Source organism: Monodon monoceros, unplaced genomic scaffold (genome assembly GCF_005190385.1).
Source record: "Monodon monoceros isolate NGI ecotype Baffin Bay Population unplaced genomic scaffold, NGI_Narwhal_1 Super_Scaffold_15, whole genome shotgun sequence".
Lineage (NCBI taxonomy): Eukaryota > Metazoa > Chordata > Mammalia > Artiodactyla > Monodontidae > Monodon > Monodon monoceros.
In genome coordinates, this window is record NW_021703771.1 from 57,536,286 (window position 1) to 57,562,085 (window position 25,800).

The 25,800-nt window shown below is 40.4% G+C and overlaps 1 protein-coding gene across 13 annotated transcripts in view; it reads right to left on the reverse strand.

Annotated features, from left to right (window-relative positions):
- EPB41L2 (erythrocyte membrane protein band 4.1 like 2) overlaps window positions 1-22,708 on the reverse strand; it is a 268,070-nt gene extending 245,362 nt beyond the window's left edge. For 8 of the 13 annotated variants that reach the window (XM_029223494.1, XM_029223501.1, XM_029223498.1 and 5 more), the window contains exon 1: window positions 22,628-22,699. The gene's annotated coding sequence lies outside the window, so the exon portion shown is untranslated. Of the gene's footprint in view, window positions 1-15,555; window positions 15,646-22,109; window positions 22,256-22,619 lie in introns of those variants that run through there. The other 5 variants (XM_029223487.1, XM_029223483.1, XM_029223492.1 and 2 more) reach the window with 5 other exon arrangements.
- Between the last annotated feature and the right edge of the window lie 3,092 nt (window positions 22,709-25,800).

The window sequence follows — 25,800 nt, forward strand, 5'->3', positions numbered from 1 at the left end:
GAGCGGCTGGGCCCGTGAGCCATGGCCGCTGAGCCTGCACGTCCGGAGCCTGTGCTCTGCAACGGGAGAGGCCACAACAGTGAGAGGCCCGCGTACCGCAAAAAAAAAAAAAAAAAAAAAGCTAATGATCTTTTCATACATATAAAAATGATCATAGAGGGTTACTTTACAAACCAACCACGCCTAACACTGAAAAGAAATACTTCTATAACTAAAATACAGTATAGTCTTTTATTTACTCAAAAACTTAACTCGTTGATGAATAAATACAGAATTCCATAATAATTCTATTCTTGGAGAAGAAATCATTTTTCAAGGCAAAACATTTTGTTTTTATTAGTATGGTATGTAGCTGTATTGTTTGTACTTCTGCCCAACATTCAGTAAGTGTTCAAAGCATTCAAAAACACTGACCATTCATATCTAATTCGTAACCAAAAAGTCATCATAGTGACTCTTGGGGGCATAAGGATAAAACTGAGCCACACTTACTCTGGAAAGGAAAACCTACTAAATGGAAAAGAACTATTGCTTATGGGATGACCATTATCCACATTAAACTACACTGGGAAAAGTTAAATTTCAAAACCAACACGTTTTTTTAAATGTCACATGGTAACTTCCAGAGGTTTGGAAACGTAAGCATTGTGATGTTACCCCACTACAAAACAGGTCTGCACAAATTCAGTTATACAGTTAAACTCCTGATGAAACCTCATCTGTTTACTCAAATCAGAGGAAATAAAGCTGTCTGCAGGAAACGAGCCAGCAGCTTATTGATCGAGCATTAAAGGTTGACCTTCTTTATGTGGAATGTTTAGCCACATTTTATTGGAATAAAAGGCAAAGGTTAGGATGCAAACCCCTTCTTATTTCCTCTGAGGATGGACTCTATAACTGTGAAAACATGCTGAAACCCTCACATTTCCCAATTTACAGTCCTTTAATCCAATCCTGGCCCAGGAAGCTGACTATCAGAATAAGAAGAAAGTAATAAAGACGTTGTTTAAGGCAAAATCTGACAACATTCAAACTCTTGAAATATTTTGTTCCAATAATAACAAAATAATAAAACAATTTTATATGTGGTAAAAGATAACAAAATATAAAATGAGAAGAGGCCTTAAGAGGTCATCTAACTTCACCCTGTTTCTCCTTGACAAATTAGTATCAGATTTTACTCTGCTCTTTGGCACTTTTCTACAATATGGATGCTTTTTGTGCTATGGCTGAGAGAGATTTGACCCTATTCTCCAAAGAAAATTTGACTGCCTTTAAACAAACATATTCCTTACTTTCAAAACCTGATAGGGTCATGTCAAAAGGACTTACGAGCCAACTTGAAAGGTTTGCCCCTGGCCAAAGTTGGGACAATTTAAACATCAAAAAGAATGACTGTGCTTGATTGAAATGCACTTAATATATAAAAATCTGCAAGCCAATCAAACAAACTTGAGACAACTATTATATATTAATGGCTTATTCTGAAATTTGGTAAAGGGAAAAATTAAGTTCGTAATTGTTCAATTGTTTAATTGTTTAATCCTGTACTTGAAATTAAAAACTATTTCATGGTAATCAAATAGCCCACACTGACGAGAAAAAGCTATTTTGCACAGAAAGTTGCAAGCTTATAAAGTTGAAGGAATGATAAAACTCTTAGGGTACAGAGTTCCAGTTTTGTGAGATGAAAAAGGCTCTGGAGATTAGTTGTGCAACAATGTCAATGTATTAATACTAACACTTTAAAATGATTAAGATAGTATATTTTTGCTATGTACTTTACCGTAATTTTTTTTAAATCCCATTTTATCACCGTTTTGCCACTCCCAATGAGATAACTGATTCAGGTAAGGAGCATCAATAGATACGAACATTATTAGGTGAAAGACTGATAAAGAACTAAATATCTGTACGGTGCTCAAGTCTCACTCCCCCAAGATTACTTGCCCATCTCAAAAGGGAAACTATAACTTTAAATGAGGAGTTCAGTCATCATCTTAATCTTAGTTTCACTAATAGTGGGATAGCTATGTTATGTGGATCCTGGTCTGATACAATAAGAAGTATACAACTTGGCTATTAAGTACTCTTAGCAAAAATGTTTATTCTGAATCTAACCATACTTTTAGATTTAAATTCTACTTTGCAAAAAATTAAGAGGATAGAACACTGAGTTAAATACCACCACATGGAAACAACCAGACAAACCCAGAAAAATAAAGATTCTACCAGACTTTAGGCAGCCATCTTGAATCTCTCCAACAGGTCACTGTCATAAGAAGACAGTGAAAAGAGAAAGGAGGAGGACTATTTTAGGTCACAAGAGACTTAAGGGACATAACCATATATGTGCTCCTTCATAGGGTCCTGGTTTGATAAATGAGCTATAAAGGAAGTCATGGGGATGACTGGAGAGATTTTCATATAAACTCAATACCAGATAATATTAGAGAACTACTGGCAATTGACTGTTATATATAATGGTAGTGTTCTGGTTAATAAGAAAATATTCCTGTTTTTTACAAATATATAATGAAGAAATTGGGGCAAAATGTCATGAGTTCCATAATTTAAGTAATTCAGAGAAAAAAATATGGTTAGAAGCTAACCATACATTGCGTCTCTTGAAGCTGTGCAATAAGAAATAAACACCAACAACTATGAAGGATTCTCCAAACCACTACCACCACCACCAAAAACCAACTTTGAATCTTATTAAGACTCAGATCTACCTACCAATTAAAAGGAAATTCAGACAAGAGAAGCATATTAAACACTATCACAGAAATGCAATCAACAAACTCCAGAAGGCGGGAAATTCTAAAGAAACAAGTTTCTTCAACAAGTAAACTGAAAAAGAGGAGAAAAAAAATACATATTAAGATATCTAATAAGAGACATATCAACCAAATGTAATGTACAACCTATTTGGGTCCTAACTTAAACAAACCAACTATACAAACATTTATGAAACAAATGAAACAAACAAATGGAAAAATATGAACAGTCACTGAATATCTGATATTAAGGAAATATTAAATTTTTTAGATGTAACAATGGAATTGTGTTTATTTTGTTTTTTTAATGCTTACCAGACATACAAAAAAGTATTTATGGATGAAGTGATATAATGTCTGGGACCTGCTTTAAAACAATCCAGCATGAAACAGGGTGGGAACAGAGGGATTTGTGGGTACATAAATGAGACAAAGTTGACCATATGTTGATAATTACCTAGAAGATGGGCACATGGGAATTCATTATTCTACTCTCTCCATCTCTCTTCATTTACGTATGCTTCCATTATATAAAGTTTTTAAAACAGAAGGCAGAGAATGAAGCCTAATCACAGCCTATCTTCACTGAATAATAGAATCATCTTCACTGAATAATATAATCTTCTTCACCTACCAACTAATATAATAAACATGGACCAAAATAAAATAAAATAAAACCTAGCAAAAGATTTACCAACACTGACAAAACAAAGAAAAAAAGATGTAAGGGCTATGCCACAAGCCTCACAAATGAAACAAATGATAAGATTCTGGTGAATAGCGGTGTGACCCCATACCCAATTTTAGAAAATATACTATACATGAGAGGGAAAAAACTATGTGGTGGGGATATGGATATTCACTAGACTATCTTCTCTATTTATCTGTACATTTGAAATTTTCCATAATAAAAAGTAAGAAGATTACAAATACCCTTCAAAAGGATCACCACAGAACACAATTATTTGATTCCCCACATATACTCCTTTCTGACTTGCCATCTTCCCATTTTTACTCTTTTACTTCCAACTGCCAAGGAAGAAGGGCATCGGGGGAGTAGTCACTGACAATACTTGCTTACTGGGTGGGAAATTTAACTAGCAAAACTGCAATGTTTCCCTATTGTGCTAGAAAAATCAAGACTGACTTTACTGTAAAATGTCTCACTTTAAACTGAAAACCTGGTTTGTGGTCTGAGGAAATTACTAAGGCATCTGCTTTCTCCCTTTCTTTTTTGGAAATGAAGCTAGACAAGAAACTCTTGTAATTTGTATTTGGATGTGGTGTTTGCAGAGGATTATTATCTTCCCAAACTTCTAAGTGGTTCCATCTGTTTTTATGGGGAATTTGGCTTAGGATGACTTCAGAAAATGAAGAACTAAGTAAGCAATCCAATCGTCTTTACAATTAGCTTTGCTGTACTCCATGAGTGGTCTTAAGAAAGAACAGAACCGATAACATATTCATGCCAAAAAAATATTTTAAAATTTGAACCTGAAGCTGATAAAAGCCTATGTATGTAACTGCCAATTTATGGGACAGAGGAACAAGTTAAAGTAAACCACAGGGATAGAATCGGAAAAATGAAAAATTGTGTGAATGACAGAGGACAAACAATCCAGTTTCTTCAAAAAACTAGATTACAAGGAAATATAAAAGAGACAAAACCTATAGATTAAAAAGAATCACTAAAAAAAAAAAAAAGAATCACTAATCGCAATATGTGGATCCTAAGTTGGATCCTAATTCTAGCAAAAAACTACGAAAGAAAACAAAAACAAATGGAAATTTGAACAGTGAATATTTGATATTAAAGATTTGCTGTTAATCTCTTAGGTGTAATAATGGTATTGTGGGTTTTTTTCAGAAGTCTTATTTTTTAGAGATGCATACAGAAATATGTGCAAAGAGAACAGAAATATAGATCAAACGAGGCTGGTCATGCGTTGGTAACTGTTAAAGCTGGGTGATAAGAATGCATGAGGGGTAGGGGTGTCATTATACTATTCAGTTTACTTTTGTATATATTTAAAACTTCCCAAATGAAGCTCTTTTGTTTAAAAATATGGAATAAAGTTAGCTAATAAAATTAAAAATTTTATCAAAATGAGAATCATAAAATCTTAGGCTCGTAAGACACCTTGGTGGTCACAAAGTCCCATCCCCCACCCAATGAATCTTTCTCCCACCTTGCAAGAGGTGACTATCAGCCTCTGCCCTGGGTCTTTCAAACCGTGGAAAAGTCACTCCGTCCCGTGGTAGCCCATTCCATTCTCTGCCTGCTCCAACCGTTAAAAAGTTCTTCTCGGGCTTCCCTGGTGGCGCAGTGGTTGAGAGTCCGCCTGCCGATGCAGGGGACACGGGTTCGTGCCCCGGTCCGGGAGGATCCCACATGCCGCGGAGAGGCTAGGCCCGTGAGCCATGGCCGCTGAGCCTGCGCGTCCGGAGCCTGTGCTCCGCAACGGGAGAGGCCACAGCAGTGAGAGGCCCGCGTACCGCAAAAATTAATAATAATAATAATAAATAATAATATAGGGGAAAATGTGTTCAATAGACTTGACAATAGAGCCATCTATTACCTGGAAAAGAACAATTCCACTGGAGTTGTGAGACCAGAAGTCAATAAAAGGAATAAAAAGGCATCTACTACTTTTTAATAAAACTTCACATTGAAAAGAAGGGCCAAGACTACCCTGTTTCAGAACTCTTTCAAAGACCTTATAATTAAATAGACTTTACTTTTATTTCCAACAACTTTCATCTTATTTCAACCCATTTTGTAGCTAACAAGACAATCTGTACAAGCCTTATTTGGTTTCCATGAAATCTGTAAATCTGATCAGCAGTCCTTGTCTGTCATCATAAAAATTGCTGGCAAAAATATTTTGGATAGAAGATGAGAAAGGTTAAAATTTCAGTAACAAATACCACCACAGATTCCCTCCACTACAATTTTTTCCCAATGCTGCCATAAAGACACCATGAAAATGTTATCAAATGTTTTGCCAGAGTTCTTTGTCTATGTTTTTCCTATAAGGAAAGGCAATTACCTTCTCCACAAACAGAGACAAATGAATGAGCCACAGACGACATCTTAAATGGATTTGGACTCATGTCAGGGCAACTGAACCACTTAAGAGAAAAACAGACACAAGAGGCAACATCACTCGCTCAATGTCACGCTTAGTAATTGGTGAACTGGGACTGAAACTTGGGGCTAAAACAATTTTCTTTCTACCCTCCACTCCTTTGAGAAAAAAAAAGTGGGGGAGAGTATCAGGTATCTGGTTTGTTAAAATTCCAGTCACTGTAGACCCAGGACAAACTCCCACTAAAGTCTACACATTTTAGGACAGCCCAACGATGACCAATGTTCCAACAATATACCTGGTACTTCAAGGTACTCAACTGAAGATTCAGTGGTACTCTGAAGTACTGGCTTCAGAAGCTCCTTTGTGACCTGTCAACAATACAGATGGGCTCAATGTTCCTTGGAGGGTGGGCAGGAGGAAGACACTTCAGCGGTTACCGCTTTACTTTCCACTTGCTTCCACTTTTCCCCTCCTCTCCTTCACAACTAAAGCCAGTAAAGGAACATGAGTAGAATCTCATTAACACAGCTTTCAAGTTTCTCAATGAAAAATACCCACCCAGTGATCAAATTATACCCTCATACAATAGTGTAGCATTGGCTCTGGTTCAAAATGGTTCCTCTGGGGAGGGAAATGCAAGTACAAACAGGGTACGAAGAGGAATTTACATATTCTCAGGTATAATATAGGAAAGTAGTTATGCCTATAGGCTCAAATGGCCTGGGTTCAAATCCTTGCTTTGCCATTAACTACTTGAGTGACCTTGAGCAATTTACTTAATCTTGTGGTGCCTCAGTTTTCTTATGAGGCAAACCTAGAATAACAGTACCTACTACCCAGGGTTACTGTGAGGATTAAATGAAAATATATGTAAAAGTGCCTATAGAATAGTGTCTGACACATATTAAGTATTCAGGAAATGTTTTCTATTGTTATCAATATTTTCTAATTCAATATGTGATGTCTTTACAAAAAATATATTAAACTACGTTTTTATTAAAAAATCAAATTAAAATATAAAGTAAACTATCTCTAACATAAAAAGCATGCCTGTTAATCAGGAAAAGCATTTCAACTATTAAGTGTCAGCTTTGTCTATTATGCCAACATTCTAGTATGATTTCTCAATAGTATATGGCGAATTCTTTTTTAAGTTATTTTTTTTTAACTATTTTATTTATTTATTTTTGGCTGTGTTGGGTCTTCATTGCTGCATGCAGGCTTTCTTTAGTTGCAGTGAGCTGGGGCTACTCTTCGTTGCAGTGTGCGGGCTTCTCATTGCAGTGGCTTCTCTTGTTGCGGAGCACGGGCTCTAGGCGCGTGGGCTTCAGTAGTTGTGGCTCACGGGCTTAGTTGCTCCGCGGCATGTGGGATCTTACCAGACCAGGGCTCGAACCCGTGTCCCCTGCATTGGCAGGTGGATTCTTTTAACCAGGGAAGTTCAATGACACCAGGGAAGTTCAATGACAAATGTTTAAAGCATATACTTTCCCCTCTGTACAGCCACACAGAACTATACACATGGCAGGTTGCTGTGATTTCATAACTGCATAGTTCCATTAAATTTCAGTCAGCTAAAAAAAAAAAAATGTTTCACTTGGTCTGGTTCCAACATATTGCCACTAAACTATGCTAAGCAAAAGAATGAAAGAGACAGAGAAGGAGAGAAGAAGTGAGAGACGGAAAGAAAAAAGAAAAATCTAAAAACATTAAAATCACTGGATCACTTTGCTGTACACCTAAAACACAACATTGTAATTCAGCTATATTGCAAGTAAATAAATAAATAAAATATAAAAATAAAAAAAAGAACATTAAAATCTAGTATTAACATAAGCAGGAGCCATGGAAAAACACTTTATAGAACATCAACATTACCTTGAGAATATACTAGAATTTGAAAGTCAGTTCAGATTTGGTTTAGAAATTGGGTCTTTGAGAACTGGCTAAAGCATTTCCTTTATGTCCACAGTGCTGCATTTAGATGAAACTGCTTTCACGGATTAAAACTTAGATGAAATTGCTCTCACTGATCAAAACAATATTCAGATATTTATCCCAAAAACACAACTGAATATGCCATAAATGAACTAATTTCTGTAATTCTACAAAATCAGTAATGAACATGGACTTTATCTTGGTGATCACATGCCAGTGCGGGGGGAGAATCTTACCTACTTACAAATGAAATTATATGAAATGAAATTATCTGGAATTTGCTTCAGAATCATGGGGGTGGGGTGTATCAATAAGATTGGCCATGTCCTAGTAATTGGCAAAGCTGAGTGAGGCTACACGAGGTCCATTACACTACTATTCTCTCTACTTCTGAATATTTTTAATTGTTTCCATAATAAAAAGTTTAAGAAAGAAAAACACTTTTCTATAGCTGACAATGGTACAGTCTTTCTACAAAAAAACACTTCAGTAGATAATCAGATACAGTAAAAACATGGCTAAAAAAACCTAACAAGAACAACAAAAAAGGTCCTTTAAAAAAGAGCCATAGGGCTTCCCTGGTGGCGCAGTGGTTGAGAGTCCGCCTGCCGATGCAGGGGACGCGGGTTCGTTCCCCGGTCCGGGAAGATCCCACATGCCACCGAGCGGCTGGGCCCGTGAGCCATGGCCGCTGAGCCTGCGCGTCCGGAGCCTGTGCTCCGCAACGGGAGAGGCCGCAACGGTGAGAGGCCCACGTACCGCAAAAAAAAAAAAAAAAAAAGAGCCATAATGGGGAGGGGAGAAAAAAAAAAAAGAGCCATATTATCCTTCATTGCTACATGTGTGCTGCACAGAGCAAGTAACACACAGATCACAGATCTATGGAATGCTCTAGATTCCACCCTCGAGTCTTTCCATTTAAGCTGGTAGCACTGAGGATGAAAGTGAACTGGCATCAATTAGGAGAAAAGTTGGAGCCACATATGCACTACACATGCTGCCCACAGCGACAGCCCTTCACTGAAGAACTGCACGAGTGAAGAATATCTTCCCTGCACCTTTATTTTTCTCTTTGGGGTGGTGAGAGATCTCGGAAGGAAGAATGTATTCACGTTCCCTTAGCAATCTTAGCATTAAGGAAATTAATTTTAATGGCCAAGATCCAAAAACAGTTCTTGTTACAATCTCGTGGATAAACTCTTGATTCCTTTGTCAGTGGACAGACCCCACTCATTACTTGTCACTCTAATCTTTCCCATACACAATTTGTGTTCATTTTATTAAGAAAACAGAAGTTTGCCTTTTTCTCCGTAAGAGAAGTGAATTAAAGAAAACTTTTCAAGAAAAATGTTCATTTAGCAGCTTTTCTCCCAGAGTCTGCAATTAAACAGAGAGTACTGGGGAAAAGTAAAAGATTATCATATAAAGATGGGCTCCAAAATGAAGGCTAAATATGCACCATTGTCTAGCATATGACCACAGTGCCACATTTGCTTTTCAATGCTTTACTTGTGAAAGCATTTGGCACCGTTTTCCAATAATCCCATAGGACTTTTCCACTTCCTTGTTTTTTCAATAGTATTTGAAAATGTTGACACACTTATTGAACTATTTTTGGAAGACCTAGCTCTGTCTACCTTCAGGGTTCAAGATACAAATATATAAAAGCTACAGGACAGCCCTCCCAGCTATAAAACTTGGCAGGCTTCCTAAGTTCTCCAAGAAAACTTCAATTGGCAAGTCCATTAACATCAAAAGAGGACACAGTAAAGGGAACAACTCTGGACAAGGGAGACCCTGGCCGTGCCTGAAGCTCCATTACTAAATTGCTCAATGTCTTTGAGTAAGTTTAACCCCGTCCTAACTCACTTTGCTTACCTGTCAGAATTCTGGTACAAAATTGGTTTAAGAATCGAATGATAAGATGTTCTGAGGACTTATTTTGAAAAGAATACCAAAAAATAAACTTTAAAAATAAAAAGTGTTAATTTCTAAAAAAGAAAACTTAGAAGTCTATGCCACAGTCAGCATATACAGTTTTCTGTTGTTATCTATTAGGAGAAATCTTATTTTAAACCTGCCCAAAGTTTCTCAGACTTTAGTAATCAGACCTACTTTATAATTTTGCCAAATCCAAACAGCTACTGTATTATTATTTATGTAATACTTATCCTTAAATCAAGTCACTTTAAAATACCTACTTTGGGCTTCCCTGGTGGCGCAGTGGTTGAGAGTCTGCCTGCCGATGCAGGGGACACGGGTTCGTGCCCCGGTCCGGGAAGATCCCACATGCCGCGGAGCGGCTGGGCCCGTGAGCCATGGCCGCTGAGCCTGCACGTCCAGAGCCTGTGCTCCACAACGGGAGAGGCCACAGCAGTGAGAGGCCCGTGTACCGCAAAAAACAAACAAACAAACAAAAAACTTACCTACTTTAGCCTTATACTAAGTAATATCAATGTAATCATAGTTTTGAAGTACTTGGATATATTTCTGATGCACACGTATTTAACCATTAAAAGAAAAAGATTCATCTGTGCACCACCTCAAATCATTTTAACATACCACCACATTTTGGGGAGATACTACTGTACTGATCTATTTGTCTATAACATCTTCTACATTAATGAATAGAGTATTTGAATTAATAAATCCCTAAAACCCACTCGGCAACTTAACTGACACTAACCACATGCCCTCAGGAGCCCTGGGATCTTCCTAGAGCTTCTCAGACCTCACAGCCACTGCCTTATTCAGACCCTCCGTTTTTGTTTCACTTTCCCCGAAACTCATACACAAAAATTGCTAATGTGTGTATCTTTACATTAGTGTAAATCCCACTCTCTATTTATGCTCTAGTAATGAATTTTTTCATCCTTAAAGTATTAGCAGAATCCACATGAGTTCAAAGGTTCCTCTAATAACCAAAGAATATTCAAATAGTCAAAGAATATTCAAATTTATGTATGCCAATCATAAGTCAGTCTAAAGACAGACAAACTAAGATACTCAGTAAACTCTAAAATAAGGTTGCCATTTCTGATACACATTCACCAAATTTGTTTTTATTGTGTATTTTTAAATCTAGTTCAAGTACATAAAATTTGTAAGTGTGTATACTGAACTAATCCTTGAACTATCACAAGAAAAAAATATAATACATCTTCTGAGCTCTTCCTAAGAAGCACTTTCTTATTCAGTCACATATCAGTCAACCACTCCCATCCACCCTAGATGTTAACTCAACCGCCTGACTTTTCTGTCTCTCTATATATACTGCTAAAGTTTGACTCAGCACTTGGCATGAGAAAAAGGACAATTTTATTATGGCTGCAGTTTTTACCAAATGTGAGTACCACAATAATCTTGGAAATTTATTTTTATCAGTTTAAAACCCTAAATCCAGTGGGTTGAACATGAGTTAATTTCTGCTCACTCCCAAAACCACACTAAAATGACAGAAAGAAAATTAAAGAAAAAAAGGTACTAACTCACAAAAAAAAAAAAAAAAAGGGAGGGGACAGGCCAGCAGATGAGATATATCAACAGAATTTTAGAAGATGGAGAACAGATGTATAAAGTAACTGACTTAGCAGAACAGAGGAAGCCTAAACTTGCATTGCTATCTTGGTGGGGACCTACCAAAAACAATGTGATAGTTGGAGAAGGTTTGAGAGCCTTAGGAATTGGAAGTTCCAGAAACCTCTGAGGGTTGAGATGGGAGAGCAAGTTGAAGACAGGGACCTGTTGGAAATAAGGACACGTAACGTTTAAACCACACCCACAGCCTCAACAAAACTTGGCAGCCAGAAGACAGGAAGTTCACTCTATAGCACTTGAAAAAGAAAGGCTCTGTGCTCAGAGGGCAAAGGTGAGGTTCTATACAGAAAACAGGGAGGTCCAGTCACTCAGTCAACAAATACTTACCAAGTGCCTACTCTGCACCAGGCACTGTTCTAGGTACTGGAAATACTGAACAAAATACACAAAAAGATTTGCCTTCATGCAGCTTACATTCCAGCGAGGGGAGAGTCAATAAACAAAAAGTAAAATATAAGGGTATCAGATTTCAGCAATACACAGTGCAGAGGTAAGAATAGACAAGGAAGGGATTTAGGGCACCCTGGGGTAGGGGTGGGAGCAGGGTTGTACTTTCAAATAAATGATCACGGAAGCAAAGCTCTGAAGGAGTTAAGGGAGTAAGCTATGTAGGTATCTGAGGGAAGAGCATTCCAGACAGAGAGAAAGCAAGCGCAGGGGTACATCAAGATGGGCAGGACAGGAGAAACTATATACATGAAACAAGAAAAGGACATTATCAAAAAGAAAATTCATTAGCCTAGTAGTAGCTTCAAAAATAGGAAAGCAAAAAAGTTCAGTAGAGAGATTAGAAGAAAACTAATTGAAGAAATTTCCCGAAAAGAGGGAACAAAAGGACAAAGGGATGACATCAGAGAGGAAAAAGTAACAAACCTTAAGCCATGGCAGGAAATTCAACATCCAAATTAATAGAAGTTCCAGAAAGAACAGAGAACATACAGGGAGTCATTATCATAGTGGAATATTTCTGAAAGACAAGAGTTTCCAAGCTAAAAGGGCCCACTGAGTGCTCAGCACAATGAGTGAAAGACTCCCATACCGTGGCACACCATCATGAAATTCAAAACAACAAGTTCAAAGGTAAAATCCTGAAAACCTCTAAAGAAAACAAACTAGCTACATACACAGAATCAGAAATGGGAATCGAGTCAGTCTTCTCAACAGAACAGTGGGATGTGAAAATACAATGGAGCAACGCCTTCAAAATTCGGTGGGACAGTAACCATTAACTTAGAATTCTATACCCAGCCAAACTATAAATGCAATCAAACTGAGAGTACAAAGAGGCATTTTAGGAGCGGAAAAAGTCGGTTTCAGGCATGCAAGGTCTCAAGAAATTCGCCTTCCATTTGCACTTTCTTGGGAAACTACTGGAGGATGCACTCATGTAAAGTAAGAGACAAGAAAGAGACACGAAGTCCAGGCACCCGGGAGCCCAGGAAGAGAGGAAAAGGGCAATTTCCAGAATACAGCTGCACAGCAGTTCTAGGAATAACCAGTCCAGGAAGGATGTCATTAATAAAAAAAAAGAAAATGGTTTGCCATATAGTTTTCAACAAAGTTTAGAGCTAAATTAAGGGTAGGTACTAAGAAAACTATACAAATGAGGAAAAAAATAGGCAATTAACTTCAGGATAAAACAAAAAGTTGTAAAAGAAAGTGTATGCAATCAAAGCACTATACACAGCTCAGCTGCTGCCTATATGTGCTGTGGAAGGAGAGAAGAGTGTGCATCTGTGCACAGGAAAAGGGAGTCTGTAAAGGAGGCTAACCCCAACCAAGGTAGAAAGTCAACAGCTAATATTGTCTAGAATAGAAAAAGCAAAAAAGCAAGAATATTGTGGTTTTAAACAAAACACACGGATAATAAAACTAAAAGAACTGAAAGCGGTTGCCTCTGAGGAGCAGAAATCTGTCATGAAGGGACATGAAAGGCAGGGGTCTGCTGCTTTTCCTTATAATCCCTACACTATTACCTGACTTTCTAAATCATATACTAGCACCCTGGGGAATACCATCTGCACTGTAAATGAAGTAGCAAAAAGTATAAAACTGCTTGAAAGATAAAAACTGAAAAGGAAGGAGGCACACATTTTATTTTGACGTGTTTTATACCCTGGGACACTTTTGTTACATTGAAACATCAGCCTGGAAACACTACACTAATGTGAAAAACAAGATGAAGGGTACTCACCACTCCAGCTTGATTCAAAATTCACAGAACTAACAGTAGTACTCTGCTTCACAATCACACCTTTACAAAAGAAACTAGGAGGCAGAAACCAGTTAGGAAAGCAAGCTTATCTTTTGTTAAGTTAGATACTGTAGATGCCAACAAATTCCTAAAATCTTCAAGTTCTACAGAGTAACAGCATCAAACAATTAAAAGCAATAATTCACCCTCCCCTGCAGAAGAAACAGAAGTTTTAGCAGCACACAAGCTGGGTGCCCTTGAGTAAATTATTCTGGTTTTAAGCCTCAGTTTTTCATCTGTAAAATGAGCGTACCAGCTACTTCAAGGTGTTGCTGTAAGAAGGCTTGGGGATATTAACATATAATATATAAAGCACCAACTACAGTAGCTGACTTATCATCTGTGCTCCAAAAGTTATTTTTCTTCCTTTTTCACCTGTTTATTATCAATGCTTCTGGCCTTATCAGATTACATACAATGCAACCTAGAACAAAGCTGAGCCACTAGCGTAAAATCCACTTGTCCAGCACAGGTTAAAAAGAAGACAAAGAAGCTAATGGGACAGCACCTGAAGCCAGGATGAAGCCTGGCTTCATGGATGGAAAGCAAGCAAGAAGTGTCAAATAGAAGCCTAAACCATGGAGGAATGTTACAAAAGAAAAAAAGAAAGAAAGAAAAACAGAAAGAAAATAAATTGAATTAGACCAATTTTCTAGCTCCAACTACTAATACAGAGGACAGAAGAACAGGTTAACTACACTAGAGGATTGATATCAGCAAAATTCAGACTGTGAGAAACCAAACAGAACAACTAATCAAGTTCCTTCAACATACAAACTACTGCAAGGAAAAATAAGAGATGAAGGGGAAACTAGAGCATATCAGTCTTTAAAGAAACACCAACCAAACAACCTAAACAGGAAAAGAATTTGAAAAAGAACAGTTACATGGGGCTTCCCTGGTGGCGCAGTGGTTGAGAGTCCACCTGCCGATGCAGGGGACACGGGTTCGTGCCCCGGTCCGGGAGGATCCCACATGCCGTGGAGCGGCTGGGCCCGTGAGCCATGGCCGCTGAGCCTGCACGTCCGGAGCGTGTGCTCCTAAACGGGAGAGGCCACAGCAGTGAGAGGCCCACATACCGCAAAAAAAAAAAAAGAAAAGAAAAAGAATAGTTACATATATATGTATAACTGAATCACTTTGCTGTACACCTGAAACTAACACAACATTGTTAACCAACTATACTCCAATATTAAATAAAAAGTCAAAAAAAAAAAGATACACCAACCAATTATAACATGCAAATCTTAACTGGATCTGGATTCAAACAAATTTTCAAAAATTGATACTTGAGGTAATTGGAGATTTGAATATCAACAACTGAATATTTGATGATATTAAGGAATTTTTAGTGTGATGGTGGTATTCCAATCATGTTTACAAAAGAGTTACCTTCTAGAGATACATACTAAAATATTAAATGATGAAATGAAAAAAAAGTCCTCTAAAAAATCCAAATAACATACAAATAAGGTACAGCTATGGGCTGCAGTAGTGTAACACTAGGCTTCAGAGAACCAGACAAGCTGCTTTGAGAAGGAGTCACAAAGTCTGGGAGGAAACTAGAAAGAGCATTCTTTCCACGTGTGACCGAGGGCCTACTGCCTGCTGGGCTCCAGAAACCATGACTGACAGTGACCCAGAGGTCAGCCTTCACAAAGGGAGAGGTGGGAAATGACTGCTGGCCCTAGAGGTAGAAAAGCCCCACTGCCAGGAACACCTTATTGAAGGTCATATAGATTGAGTCCTTTTTGCATCTTCCAAATTGGTATTTAGTAAAAGAGATGCAAACTGGATAGTCTAGAGGAGCCATATATCTAATACAAATGAATGAAAAGGTCCAGCAGTAAGCCAAAAGGCAATGGGTGGGACTTCGGCAAAGTAGGAAGATGACCTGTGTGAGATGGGGCAGGAGCTCCTCAGCACTGCAACAAAGGAGCGTGGGCCCAGTGTGGCCAAGGTCCTCCAATTTTCCCAGAGAAACCTAAAAGAAAGATATTTCTGTGAAACCTCCTGATTTCTTAATGTTGTCAACTAATTTAAAATTAAAACACTCTGTTAGGGGGAAAATATGTCCGCAGATCTATTTCAGGTACGAAAAGATGTGCTGGATGTGAAAAGGTCACATTTTAATGTCACATGCAGAGACTTAAACACTATCAATAAAAATTCCACTAACAGCCTTCTTGCAGCAAGTTCACTGAAGCTGTAGGGAGAGGAAGTTATAATACAGCATATGCATACAAGTTTTACACTCCGAATCAGCTACCTCAGGCAACATAACAAAAAAGACTACCACCTCTCTGTGATGCTGAAATTAGATCCAGACAGTTTTGCCATCTATATGCTTTTCTGAGTACTGCCAAAAGCAGTGGATAGTTAAAAAAATTCTAGAGATACCATACTGAAATTGTTAAAAAGTGGTTTTAACTTGTGATCACCATAGGAAATTACAGTTTCATATCAAAGACTCTACTTCCACACAGATAATTATTCCTGACCACTGCAAAAAAAAAAACTGCTTACCACATTTTCACAAGACAAAAGGTCTTTTCTTAACCTAACAATTTTCACAGAACCCAGGCACTGAGTGAAGCATTTTATAAGCACTAGCTCATTTAATCCTCATCTAACTTTCTGAGGTAGGTTATGATTGTTCACCCCCATAGTGAAGATAAGGAAACTGAGGCCTTGAGAAATAATTTACCCAAGGTTCCACTGGCATAAGTAGCATTCTAACCAGCACCACAGTGTGGACCTGTTACTGATTCCCTTCTAATTAATATTTCCATCCAAGAAATTTGTGAGGAAATAAAGACACATTAAGTTCAAGGTAAGAAAATACGAAGCCAATATTATATCAGAATTCAGTTTAGGGCTTCCCTGGTGGTGCAGTGGTTGAGAGTCCACCTGCCGATGCAGGGGACACGGGTTCGTGCCCCGGTCCGGGAAGATCCCACATGCAGCGGAGCGGCTGGGCCCGTGGGCCATGGCCGCTGAGCCTGCGCGTCCGGAGCCTGCGCTCCGCAACGGGAGAGGCCACAGCAGTGAGAGGCCCGTGTACCGCAAAAAAAAAAAAAAAAAAAAAAGAATTCAGTTTAACCTTGACAACTGCCTAAAATCGGACAACCAAAAGAATTGAAAGGAAATAAGCACAACAGTGGGGACATGAAAGTGTAATGGGGTAACATGAAAAAAATAAAAAACAGAAAGTCTCGTAAGACTTCGATCCTCTAATCTCAAAAACTAAGAATAGAACTACATCAGCAGTTTTCAACGTTTTCTGTTTTTCAAAATTGCTCCCCCAAATCTCTCTCTCTCTCTCTCACACACACACACACACACACACACACACACACACACACACACAGAGCCCACTTTACTTAACAGTCTCAGTCAGTTCATGAGCCCCTGAAGCCACCCTGGGCAACACCTTTCCCACTAACCCCACACTTCCCACCTCAAGGTCAAAAATCTAAACTAAATGATTTTCACCCTCCCTTCTGGTACCCTAGGTGGATGAATCAAGGGTGAAAAATGAGTAGACTATTTAGAAAAAAGAAAAGACCTAAGAATTATGGCAAAGTTTAAACTACATATTCATTTAGTATCTTCAGGATACTGGGATGTGTACATATATTGATAGAATATAGGAAACTCAAAAATGTGATTAAATTCAGCACTGCTGTTATCATGGTGGTAGGTCCAGCTGCAAACCTCATCAGGAGGTCTGGAAACCTGAATTCAGGGCTTGGAAAAAATGATTAGAGACTCGGTAACCAGACCTATGTGAAAAGTTTTTAAAATCACGATTTTCTTGGAAAAAGGCAATGAGAGGGTAACATAAGTCTTTTAAGTATTTGAAAATTCTTTCATGGAGGTAGATAAATAGGCCATAAAAAGAGAAAAGCAAGAGGAAACTGGCTTCCTGGTAAAAGCATGAATGATTTAAAGACAATGAACTTCCTACCTGACCCAGACAACAAGGTCCTACAGATGAACAAGTGACAAAATCACTTTAGAACTCTTTCCATGCCCTCTGGTTCTTAACCTGGAAAGAACTGAAACCATCCCCATGACGTTCAATTTAGTCACATATGTGAAGTGTCAGCTTGGCTGCCTAAAGCAAACCTTACTTATGATAGTTCTCAGAGCAAATGAAAAGATAATTCTTATTCCTCAAATAAATTCCATATTACCATAAAGATTTGTGAGGCAATCTATAATGAATTTAGACCTTTACGGTTCTAATACACTAAAGTAAAAAAAAAAAAAATGCAAAGAAGTATGTGTGATATGAAAATATATTTCTACTTTAAAAGTAACTAAGAATAGGAAATTGTCCAAATTCAATCTTTGAAAAAAAGCAGAAGCAGTATGAATGCACCCATAAGCCACCTGAGGTCTACCCTATACTAAAGGGAAAGCGACATCACTTTAAAAAATGAGAAAACCACTAAAACGCTCATTAAAATCAATGTTATCCCCAAAACTAGATATTTAGGGAAATATAGATTATCTACCCTTCTAGACATGAAAAACATGCATCTAATAAACCCACATATATCAAGCCAACCACAAAACAAGGGGAAACAACAATAGCCAAGAGTAAAAAAAGCAAATCACCTATATGAAATATAACCTACATGACATTTCTACATGAAACAGTACCAGGTTCTACAAAGTTAACTCCAACTTTCAAAGAATCCTAATTAAAAGTGCCTCCACTACATCATATAAAGTTTCAACAAATTGATTCATCAAATTTATTAAGTACACATAATGTTATAGGTACTTCACATAACTCTACATATGTATTCCCTCTCTCATACAAAAGTCACGTACTTTATAGAAAAAACTAAAAAAAAACATTAGTTATCACTACCTCAGTTATTTCTATCTGATATTAAAAATGATCTCTGGGACTTCCCTGGTGGTGCAGTGGTTAAGAATCTACCTGCCAATGCAGGGGACACGGGTTTGAGCTCTGGTCCAGGAAGATCCCACATGCCATGGAGCATCTAAGCCCATGTGCCACAACTACTGAGCCCACGTGCCACAACTACTGAAGCCCGCGCGCCTAGAGCCCATGCTCCACAACGAGAGAAGCCACCGCAATGAGAAGCCCGCGCACCGCAATGAAGAGTAGCCCCTGCTCGCCGCAACTAGAGGAAGCTCGTGCGCAGCAACAAAGACCCAACACAGCCAAAAATAAAATAAATAAATTTATTTTTTTTTAATGATTTCTTTCTTTCTTTTTGGCTTACCTGTAACATCTAAATAACTGCAGTATTTACACTTGGGGGCCATTCCCCTCCAGTTAATGATAGCAGGCATTAACTCCATTTTAGATTTTAGTTTGGGGCACTGCTCAGCCAGAGTAATGATAGAAATCTTATGACTATTAGGTTGCTGGTTTGTGCCAAAAAATGGCATTCCCAAAGAATGCTCTGTCTGGAATCTGTGGGGGAATCATATACAAATCTTCTATTAACTCAGACCTTCCAAAGAGGCTGGAAATGTTTGTGTGTTGGGGGGAGGGCGAAAGGGCTGAGAGTGGATTTGCTGACTCCTAAAGGTCCAGCCCTGAGATTCCAAGATTCTATAAAAGGGCAGTAAATTAGTGTTTGGCTAGTATTTGCTGACTACTGAAGCCAGCATAAACATTTACTTGAGGCTTTTAAATGTATAAGGGTACCCAGTGGTTAGGTACAGTAATTCTGAATCTGAAAAAAAACAAACAAGGCCACTGGAAATATTTCTAAATAAAGGTGGGGTAGGGAGGTATTTCCCCCATATTTCCTTTGTTTTCCCCAAGTAAGCAATACAGACTTTTAGAAATGCAAAATTTGATTCTCAGCAGTATTGATCCCTATAAACTATTTTATTGCCTTATAAAAATACTAGCAATTCATACTTTTCCAAAAAGTCTACACACAGCTTTTAAACAGGCTACTTCAGTTCAAAAAACAAAGAAAAAGGCCCATACTTCCCTGTGGAAACAGAAACAAAAGCAAATCTTCAAAAATATTTAGCTTTCTGCTATATAAAATATAAACCCCACATTCCTAAATAAAGTGGCCAAGATAGAACCTTTGTAGTTCTCTAGTCAGTTATATGAGAGTGGTGATTCAGGGCAAAACCCGACCTTAAACATAACTATACAATATTACTAAATTACAGAGTAATTTTACCAATAAATATTCTGGTTGAAGGCTGCTTTGTCATCTTTGCAAGTATTTTTAGTTGAAAGCAAGTGGTTGGGAAGTCCAGGTGCACACGGTTCAGATTTTTAAAAATCTATTTTTAAGTTCTGGTGACTGGATAGGTTTTCTAAACTCAATCCTTTCAAACTGGTAATTTGGAAAGGGTAAACCACAAGACGGTTAGTTAAGAAGCAAAGGACCTAAAAAGCTCACCAACTCAGATCAGCACAAAACTAACTCAGAAACCTCCAAATCTAATGATGAGCCCAAACGGTCACTAAAGCCTATACATACACAAACTGTACTAAAAGCTACCTCTCTAAATACAGCAAGGGCTATCTGAATTCTCTTGTTTTATATTTCCATAGTTATTTTGGGGTGAGCCCTCTTCAGATTTGTCCCCTAAATCTGCAAATCTGCTTCTTTCTACTTGGAATTAAGTTTCAGATTTTAATATACATAACCAGCTGTATATTTACCCAGTTTAATATACAGACCCAGCTGAGAATATTCTACAACAATTTAGATTTTTTACTGAAGTTAGTAATAATTTTACTGAAATTCGTTAAATGATATTTTTTTTATCACTTTTAACCGTTTTAGGCAATCCCCATTCAATTTAGGTATCAAGAATCTGAAGTTGGGGGCTCAACTCATCCACATATTTTCTCTGGAAGGTCTAACTACTTTGACTAGAGATAAAAGATTAAAGCACTGTTATGACTAGGTCTTTCTTAAAGAGGGATGTTTCAAAAGGAAAGAAACTGTCCCCTCCCGTTAATCTAAATGAGCAGCCTCTTGTTCTCAGCAGTCCTTCTGCACACAAGACCACTACTGACTTCAGTGGGAATTCTGCCCAAGAAGTGAGGAAGACAGGATAAGATTAAATTAGCCCTAAATCCACGCCATTGTTCCAAGCCATTACCACTTGTACAGTTCTCCAATAACCTCTATAAAGTAGATATCTGAGGTTTGATGGTGATTCTCAAATTGAATTTTAGGACTGATCCCTGGAACTCTGACAGGTGACACAGCCTAACTCTTTAAAAGTTGTGTCAGCCTGATGGATGTATTGAGTTGGCCCTTATCACAATCCAATATTGCATTGCAATGCAGCCCCATCAGTGGCTGCAACAGCAATCCAGTGATTTCTCACAGCAAAGAGCCCTCCAAACAGAAACCGAATAGGATTAAGTGGTATTCGTTTCCCAGTAAAACCTGTTCAAGGACTGGGAATTCTAAATCCCAGCTCCTGTGGCCAAGAAATTGACTCAGTTTCCCTCTAGTCCTAAATCCAGTGGGAAATGTGATAGGACACGGGCCAAAATTCTAATTCTCAATACAGTACTACAAACAGAGGATACAGAAATAATAGGTTCCGGTGAGAAGAAAAAAACAATGGAAAAAATTAAAAGGTCTCTGAATAAAACGGAAGAATAAAGGAAAAACTGTTAAGATTCATTTTTTAAAAAAAGGTTAAATAACAGCAACAAGACATCTAGCATACACGTTCCGTTTCAGATGCGAGAAGTTCAAAAAACTGAGGAAAAGATGTGATTCAGAAAAGAGAAAATATATCCACAGGTCCTCTAGGTTCTCCTTCCCTCGCACCCCACCAGGGCTCTTAAAAACGGGCAGCGGTGGTGGTAATAAGGAATGCAATTTAAGGCGTCCTAGGTCAATAGGGAGGGCTCCACAGAGACACCCCCCCAAAAAAAATAATAGACTGTAGGCGAGAGCTCTTCTCACTTCACCAAAAAACCCTGACCTCAAGAGAGATGAGCGATTTCGGGAAGCATGATGACCGACGGCTTCCAGTAGACATCCCGGCTGCCGCAGGCAGCCTCTGGGGCTGGGGATTTAGACTCCGATTCCAACCCTGCTCTTTCTGTTCTGTTCTCCTGGTCCTTCCCCTGCAGCTCAACTAACAACCCTCCCAACTCTCTGCCCTCAAATCTAGAGGAGAAAAATAAGCGATGGGTGGTGAGATGGTCTGAGTGCCGGGACTGCACGGATCAGAGAGCAAAACGTGCGCTTCTCTCCGAATCGGCCAGGTCGCACCCGTCCTGCGGGACAGAGCGAGCGGCGGCGGGGGACGCGCACCGTGCTTGGGGCTGACGCGGCCCTCGCCCGGCTCCACGCAGCGCCCACGCGCGCGGCCGGCCGAGGGACGCGCGGCGTCCTCGGCTGCGTTTCCTCTCCCAAAATCATCCGCCAGAAAGGCGACGCCGCCGCCGCGTACCTCAAGCCCCCGCGCTCATCTCCAAGAGTCGAAGGAGGACGGCCGCTCCGAACTGGGACAGGCTCGCGCGCCGCGGCCCGCGCCCAGGATGGAGCCGGATCCCTCCTGCAGCCGCTCCGCGGGGCCCGGGACGCGTGACCCTGAGCCCACCGCACCCCCGCGGGGCCGGCGCAGTCCTCACCGCCCCCCGAGACGCGGCCCCGGCTCCCGAGAAGGGAGAAGTGGGGGACCACAGTGGAGCGGGGAAGCAGGGATCCGGCCTGGAGCAACAACAGGACCCGGTCCCCGGGGCGGGAACGAGTAGGAGAGAAGACAGGGAGTCGCAGAAAACCCCAAAGCCGACAGCCCTCCCCCTCCTGATGGAACCGTCCCGCCACCGCTTCCTGCCCAGGATCAGCTTCCCAGCTGCAGTCTCAGGAAAAATCCGAGACGCCCCTGCAGCTCCGCAGGGACCAGACGCTCTGCCCGGGATACCCCGCCCCGGGCCCGCCATTCCGCAGCTCCGCACACCTCCTTACCCGGACGCCGCACTCAGGAGCTCGCTCTCCGCAGGGACCCGTCCAGCTTCAGCGCCAGCCGCCGGCCGCAAGACCCGCCCCCTCCCTCCCGTAGGTTTCAAATTGAAATTCCCTGGCTGAGGCCGTCAGAGGACTCCGCGCGACAGCCCCGCCCCCTCGCGGCGGAAGCCCCTCCCGCGCCCCCGCCGGACGCGCACCGGGTGCGGAAACCCCCGCGGGCTGCGACACGCCCCCTGTGCCCAGGCCACGCCCCCGCGCCAGTCCGGGCGACCCTTCCCTGGGGATTCGCCGCGCGCCTGGGCCGGGTACCCTGCGCTGGAAGGACGCGTCTCGCCCTCGGAGCTGGCCTGGATAATGAGTGCTGATGCCTGTGTGCAAGCCTTTGTTACCCGCGAATCCCGATCTTAAATGCCCTTTTATCAACTTTCAAAAGTTATTTCTTCAAAGTGAATCCATTGACTAAACCTTTACCCCAGGCTAGGCCCTGTTGATACAGAAATAAGGAAAACTAGATTCGCCTCAGTCTAGAGTGGAAGAAGTGCTTTCACGGAGAGGGCAGTGGCAGGGAACCGTTTATTCTTCCTGTGGGAGGGACAGGAGGGATTGGGGAAGCCCACTGGAGGAGGGGCTTTTATGCTGAACCCAAAGTGTGGGTAGGATCTCCAGGCGGGGGCCTGGGAGGATTGCAGAGCAGGATGTGGCTGAAGGCTGGAAACCTAGGTTCAGGCCGATTGTGGAAAGACACACATACACACACAAATGATACCTCCCCGTTCTTTTGTATAATTAGATCGCCTTCTTTCAGATTCTACTTATTTCTTCTTTTCTGAACCTTGGCATGTCAAACGGGCTGTCCAGGTCATTGCCTCTAGCATCTGGCACACATGTACCTCTTGTCCTTCGCCCCCTCGCACCTCGACGGAGGTCTTTAGAGACTGCACCTCGGCCAAAGTTTTCTTTTCTTTCCTAAACAGAGCTTTTTCTAAAATTAACAATGTCAAATCAAACCTCAGTTACAATGCCTTCCGTGCGTATGATATTTTCAGTTAACAAAGCACATTAATGTATTTTATCATTTGATCCTCACAGCAACTTTATGAAATAGGCAGAGCAAGTATTATCTTCACTACATCAAAGAGAAAAGTAAGAGTCAGGAAGATAAGTTACTTGCTAAGGTCCTGCCAGGGAATAATAAAAATAATAAAAGCTAACATTTACTATGTCCTTTATGTGCCAGGCATTGTTCCCAGTCCCACACATGAGTTAACTTACTTAATGCCCCCAATGCTAAGCAGCCAAGTAAAACTTAATAAGGTATGTTAACTACTACAGAGGGGAAGTCTGACTAGAAAGCAGTTCTGGTAAAGAAGACCTGGGAATATTACAAGACAATTCTATTACAAAGTTAAAGGCAGATTTACAATGAAATTAGTCCTTGAAACTACACAGTCCTTGAAACTATATGCATAATTTTATTACTTTTTTTAAAGAATCCCTAAAGTTATATAAGGTTTAGGGCCTACAGAACCTTGATCTACCTGTGATGAAACCCCTTTAAAATGTTAATGCAATATAATAACATAAATGTAGGCATAATTTATAAAACATAATGTCCTTATCATAGGAAATTATATCCCTACTATATCCTCTGTTGAAGTCTGCAAATCACTTCTGTACACCACCTTTTAGGCAGAATATTGACAAGCTAAATTACACCCGTAGATGGGTGACCTTGATAATGTGGGAGCCAGCAAGACTTAGCCTAAAGAGATAGATGATTAAAAGTGATGGAAACGTTGTTATCAAATATCTAAAGGCTATCATATGGAAGAATTATACTTTGTGTTGGACACAGCCTTACTTGGCCCCAACATTTCAATGGAATGGGGCAGATTCAGTGAAGACCTAGCAGGAACTGAAGGTAGGAAAATCAAATACTAGGACCTATAAGGAAGTGAAGAAAACAGATGGAACATGGTACCATACAGATGTCAGTAAACAACAGGTGGTAGTCCAGGCAAGCAAGTCTTAACAGGGCAAGAAGAGGGGACTGGACAGACAGCAGGACAAAGTCCTGAACAGGTGACATCCAGAGACGTAGGCAGGCTGGAACACGGGCTGCCGGGACAGGGCCAGAACATTAATCCCTAGGAAAAAAAACTGATAAAGAGCAAGTCTGGGTCTTCCCACTAGACAGACTGGACTAACAGGCAAGACTGACACTGAGAACAAGACAGGAATAGATACCAGACCTGAGATTCACCACATCCAAGGTTAGCATCACAGCCTTAATCCTGGGCACCATCTGCAAGCAAAGCCAGCCTGGCAATTTGGGTTGTAAATTCACCCAGGACTTCCTAGTGCTGTTACTTACCAACTCACTCACACAGGCATGCTCCTAAGGAATCTTTATCTCACTATACCGGTGATTCATTCTTTTATCTTTGTGACTTCTGGGTGCCAAGGCCAACCAGGTGGAAGTATCTGGGTGGCTCTAGATTGAGAACCTGCTCACAGGTTCTTGCCTGAGAACAGGCAAGAAGACCTGGCAATGCCCTCGCATGCTGTCTGATGGAGGCAATCTCAATCTTCCCTGTGAATGCACGCATCCCAGTTCCACTGCCAGAAGCAACAAAGACACCATGCAAATACCAAGAGGAGCCACTCCATCACCTGGCCACTCACTGGAGCAGTTTCAGTTACCTGTGGCTGCATAACTCCAAAATTTAACGACAACAATTTTATTGCTTCCGATTCTGTGGGGCAGGCATTCAAGCAGGGCTCAGCAGGATGGCTCGTCTCTGTTCCATGTGGTGTCAGCTTGGGGGGCTCAATCGTGAATGAAGGATCCAAGAGGGGCTCACTCCCACGTGCTGCTTGTCACCTGGGGAGCCTGATTTCTCCTCTACATGGGCTCTCATCTTCCAGGGCCTCTCTCTTTCCATGCGGCGTCTTAGCTGGATAACCCAGACTTCTTTACATGGCCTCTGGCCTCTGAGAAGGTATAAAGAAAAGCTGCAAGGCCTTTCAGGCCTAGGCCCACAAGTCCTACAGCATCACATATGCCCCATTCTGTTGGTCAAAGCAAGTCAGAGAACCAGCCCCAATTCAAGGAGAGGGATCATAGACTTCACCTCTTGATAGGAGGAGTGGAATGTGTGTGCAGTGATAGG